The sequence below is a fragment of the Melospiza georgiana genome, chromosome 2 (assembly GCF_028018845.1).
Source record: "Melospiza georgiana isolate bMelGeo1 chromosome 2, bMelGeo1.pri, whole genome shotgun sequence".
NCBI classification, from domain to species: Eukaryota; Metazoa; Chordata; class Aves; order Passeriformes; family Passerellidae; genus Melospiza; species Melospiza georgiana.
In genome coordinates, this window is record NC_080431.1 from 32,073,399 (window position 1) to 32,079,398 (window position 6,000).

Below are 6,000 nucleotides of genomic sequence, written 5' to 3' on the forward strand. Positions count from 1 at the left end.
TTCTGAAAGTGAAAAGCATTAAATAATTTACAGAAGTAACATTTCACTGTAGAAAGCTTAGCAAGATCTGCATAGTCTGTGTTTAATAAAATAAAATTATTAGAGACTTGAAAAACATTTTTCCTGCTTATTATTGTTTTTCTCAGAAACAAAATTTCAATGAATGTAAGCAAAACAACTGCTCTAGAAAGTAGAACTTAGATGAAAAAATATGAAGCATCATTTCCATTTTACTGATGAGAAAATTCATCTACAATGATATGGTCTATTTTCTACTACAGATTCTTTTCACATCAGGAAGGAAATTTTTCCTGAAAGGTCAGGTATATTCAGCATACACTTTCTCTCCCATCAACTTGCTGACAAAGCTGTCCAGAACTGTTGGTCATGTTCCTCCCAGTGCCGGTCTTTCACTGTCAAAGATGTTCTTTTACCTGTTCTCTGTGTCTGCCTGTAGCTTTTAAGTGTGAGTGACGAGTGCTATCCTGCTTCCTGGATTCTGATGCTGAAGACAGACATAGAAAAGTTTTTGTTTACACCATCTTCATATTCTGAGATGCAGGTCAGAGGTACAGAGGGTATGAGTTTTTCCCGTGCCTGTTTTTTTCCACCTAATACCATCAGTCAAAATTCATTATGACTATTTCCAATTAGATAATTTTCCCACCCTACTTAAGAGAAAAAAATTCCCTTATGTGCATTGGTAGTAGTGTGATTTTTTTGTTTTCTCAGTTAGTGTCTGCATGCCATGTATGTCTCATTCCCCTCAGCATTTTGGTGTCCCATAGGATTCCAGTTTATTGTGCAGTTTTCCACTCTATAAATATTTTAAACATGAGATTCATGGTTTACTCTGACAATGAAATACAGAAAGCAATCACTTTTAGTTTATCAGTAATCTTTAGGAAACAATTGTCCTTTAAAAATGTCTCAGTTATCTCTAGTGACCATTTGGTATTTCCAAGTGAACCAAAAGAAAAAAAAATGTAATTTTAAAAAAATACTAGATTTCAAAATGGACATGAGCTTAATATAGAATTGGATTGAATTCACTCTGCTGAAATGGGACAGGTTTAGCCAGAATAGTTCCCAGGAACTCTATTAAAGCACCAGGAGTTGTAATAATAGTCCATACTAAATTTAACTTTATGAAAAAGAAGCTCCCTATTATCTTATGCTTTTAAATTCTGAAATGCAGTCTTTTCTTTGATATTTCCAATTGCTTCAGCCCTGCCTGTTTAATTTGCTCCCTTCATATTTTCTCTGCAGTTGATAACAACATTGGGTGTCACACATCTGTTCTGTGCCATATCTCCCTCTGGCACTGGAGAGGAAATCTTAATCCCTATTTCCTGCTGTCACCTCTCATCCTAAAGAGGCAGATCAGTAACAAAGGAGCTGCAGTTCTCATAAAACTGCCCAAATATTAAACTGGTTTAATCTTCTACTAGGAAATGCCAGATTCTCACCACATGCCTTACTTTCTACTGCACTTTAATCCTTTGTGTAAGCTACAAATATTTAGCATTTCAGATTTGCCATATTTGAATACACAAAAACTAATCCATTATCTCCTTCAAAATAGTGTAGAGAATAAAGGATAGAGATTTTACTGTGTTTGTACTTAATTATAGATTTGTCTTTTGTCTTTTATTTAGAATCCATGTAAGTGTCAAGGTAAGAAAACACTTTTTTTTCCTTCTCAGGCCCCAGAGCAAGTGTCTCCATAAATATTAGCACTGAGATGTGTTTTATACAAAGTGAATCCTGCTCTAGTTGATCCTGTATGACCTGGGTGACCAATTATTTGTATCTCCCAAAGCCCCATGCAAAGACAGCGAGTTTTGATCTGTATAAACAAAACCAGTGAGGGGAAAGTGAGGAGTGCTGTAGAGAAGGATGTGTACAAAGGGCTGTGTGAAGCCTGATCAGAGAACTGGGTGTCTAACAGAAGATGGAGTAGTGGAGCTCTAGGGAAAGAAAACAACAAATGGGACAAAGGTAGAGTAATCTTTTCCTAGCCTACTTTCCCAGTTTCTGACAGCCAAAGATTTATGGACTTCGTGAGTAAGTAGTTTCCTCAGGAGCACCTTGCTTATTAACCATTCACACACCCTTGAATAATTGGTTTTAATAATCTATTTTTGACTTCCAAACACATCCATTAGAATTTACAGTGCATGAAAAAATATTGTTGGTTTTAAATGTCCTATTTTATACTTTATTTGGGCAGTCTTGTGTTATGAGAAACAGTGAATTGTTCCTGATTCACCAACTCCCCTGCAACCACTGTCCTGCAACTACTCAGAGTTCATAAGAGTGGCATAAGAATGATAAGAGGAGTCCAATTTCAACAGTTTGGAGATTGAGGTTGTGGAAGTCTTTTGTTTGGTTTCTTTGTTTTGTTTTGTTTTCCCCCAGTAATATCAAAATACAGTATTTTAATAGCAAAAAGGAGCAGATGAAGATCCTCGCTCAAAATCTAATGTAACTTCTTTACCAGTTAACCCTTTTTAGCTTTGCACTTGAAATGTGTTTTCTCACCACACTGCCACTTCAGCTATGTCTTTGAGCTTTTATTCATTTTAAGGACAGGAATCCACATTGTTGATGCTAATACAGAGCCTCAGGAGCTCATCTGCAGAGCTGCTGTTCCTTTTTGCTCGCTCCCAGAGACTGACAGGCATCCCAAATGAAACTCATTCCTCCTTATCCTGAGGACAAGGCGAGGTGGCAGGTTCCAAACAGAGGTTGGCTTTGTAGCTGCAAGGAGAAAGGTGCTATGGCTGTCTCATTTTACAGGAATGCATTTATCCATGGGCACGTACTTTATTCACACTCTTTAATGACAGGAGAAACAGGGATAGGGAGAAGACCTGACTAAACCTGTACTGATTCAACACTTCACTTTCTCTTTGTTTTCTTTCATCTCCATCTACTGGCCAGAAGCAGCTTTAGCTGGAGCACAAAACTGCTGAAACACAACCACTGCATCCACACAGGTCTTCACACTAGCTATTGACAAAAACTGCGGTTTTGGGGGGTTTGGTGTTTCTTTTGTTTTTTTTTTTTTTTTTTCCAGGGATACCAATTCTCTAAACAGACAAAACTTCACAGTAAAACATTTCTTTTGGCATTTTATTCTCAGGTATTTAAAAATGGGTGGTGTTGCATAATTTAGGTCACGTAATATAGGCAAGGTTAGCTTCCCTGATTCAATATCCTGTGTTACATTATTTCTCTTTGATCTGAATCCAAATGTGAATTTTATTCCAAGCTTTTTTGTGGTTGAAAGATTAGCATTGGTTTTTAAGACAGTATATGAATTGAATATTAAACCTTTTAATTAATTGACAGCAAATCCTATCACCACCAGACACAAGATAGGCCTGTGTAGTTATTGAGGAACAGCATTTTGTTTAACAGCACATATTACATGAAAAATTGTACTTCAGATATATTGGAAGTAAAACTTCCTGTTGCCTGATAGAAAAAAAAAGCAGCCACACATAGTAGAGAAATGCTAAGTTGAAAAAATAACTTCTTTTTTGCTTCTTGCCCACCATCAGAACACAATGGCCATCTGTAGTAGGTGGCAAGCAGTGGTAATAGTGTTGGCTAAATGAGAGACAAGTAACAAGCTTCAGAGCAAAACTGACTGAAGTTATAATTCCCATCAGTCACCATTAAGTTGGGAATATTTCACTATATACTCATGGATAGTGATCCCTTGAGGAAATTCTGCTGACATGTACCCTCTCCACTCTTCTGGAAGAAAATTCCATTCCATCAATGAGTATGGCTCTTCTGGTGCCTCAGGGGAGCTTTGAGCCTCTTCTGCTGGCAAGAACATACAAAAACCCCTCAAAAAAACCCAAACAAAAAACCAAACTAACAAAAACCCACAAAAAAACCAAAACAAAAAAACTCCCCCAAAACAAACCCTGAACAAAACCAACAAACCTCCTTAAGTAAATAAAATTCCACTACATGTAACTGTCTGCATCTAGTGTTACATCAGCACAAGTTATTCTTAAGCCTAGAGTGGTAATAAGACTAAACTCAAAGATATTCTGATTTCAGGGTTCAGCAGCCACAAAAATTCCCTGCACCTCAGCTGAAGTCATGGGTAGCCTTTGGAGTGATAAAGCAAAATCATGAAAGTCCAAACTGGCTTGTCCCTCTTAGGTCCTACCTTTCCTTCCTGAAAACATGCAGAAAGTTTATCACTGCTCTGAACCAGAATGATAGGAAATGATCTGTTGCAGAGGTTGTAGAAACGGTCTCCCCACAGCAGAAACTGCAATTCCTTATCTCCTAAGCAAAGAAATGAATTTCACACTAACCCCAGCCTTGCAGGATGCCCTGGTTTCAGCTAGGGTAGCATAAATTTCTTCCCAGTAGCTGTTACAGTGCTGTGTTTTGGATTTGGAATGCAAATGTTGCTGATAACACCCTGATGTTTTGGTTTTTGCCAGGTTGTGTTTATCCCAAGTCAAGGACTTGTTTCTCCCTCTGCCTCATGCTCTGCCAATGAGGAGGAACACAAAAACTGGGAGGGACCATATCTGGGACAGGTGACCCAAACTAACCAAAGGGATATTCCACACCACAGAATGCCATGCCCACAGTGTATAAACTGGGAGGGGGGTTACCTGGAAGGGTGGCTGATCTGGGTTTAGGAACATGGGTCTGGAATCACTCCGTGGGTAGTGAGCAATTGCAGAGCATCCTTTGTTTGCTCATCAGGAGGAGATATCCCAGGCTGCCACTCCCATGCTGATTTCCTAAATAGGCTCAGAAGAGCTGAGAGGTGATGTGGCTTCTCTACCAGGTAATTAAAAAGATCAGATTTAATTCAGTGAGCAAAATCTGTGAACTTGTGACAAATGTAAAGACCAAACATTCAGGCCTCATGGGCTGTGAGGAACAAGATATTACCTTTGAAAAGCAAATAACTCTGATACACAAAAGTGGTTGAAAACTCAAGAGACAAACCCAGATTTTGACTGGAATAACTGTACTGTGGCTGAGGTTAGCATTTAGTATTCAAAGACAGGAAACACAGCTTTCATATTCTGAGTATGCCTCCATTCCTCATTTCTCTTTTGCTTTAGAGAAGATGCTATAGAAGCCTTTTCCTGAACAAATCCCATTACTGCTATTCAATATGGAGCCCATATCCCTACATCTCAACAGAAGTTAAGCTGTCCTGAGAGATGTTCTTCCTTGAAGCAACACAAACATCTTCCTGATAACCAACAGGGGAAAGGACCTGTACTAGACACACTTAGATCCTGTTTATTGCTTCTTGAAAGACAACAAATACATTTATTAGAATTTAAGGTACCATTGAGCCCCATAAAAGGAAGTAGCATTTTCTAAGTTAGCAAAGGAAAAGCAAACCAAATGATTGAATAGCAAAGGATAAGGCTCCTCCATAAAGATGTCCAAAAAATATTTCAAAGCTGTAAAAACACATTGTGTCAAGTACTTGACTTTTGTATTACTTTTAATAGCACCCTATTGTATATTGAAGAATCAGTGTACGTGTGCACCCCTACAGATACCACTAAGGGAAAACAAAGCACCAGTTCAAGAGCCTGAGGCAGCTGCATAGCCAATACAGACAAGCATACACAGAGTCAATAGGAAATTCACCTTCCTTAATTCTTTATTTCATCAAAAATTCCAACTGTGCAACACGTCTTACTCTCATGCATGTACTTCATACATGAGACTGACAGATCTAGATGTGTAGAGAACAGACAACATTTGGCATAACAACAACTGTTCTATGCTGGGGAATACCAGCCCTTGCACTCAGCAACACTTTGAAATCTCTGCAGGGAAAAAAGCAATGACAGAGTACCTCAGCAGTACACAAACCCCATGCTGTAAGCATGAAGGCTACAAGTCACTTTCTTACATAGATTTGGCACAGATTCTCTGGAGGATCTTGTAGACCAAGCCAGGTAAAGGAGACTTGACATTTATCTG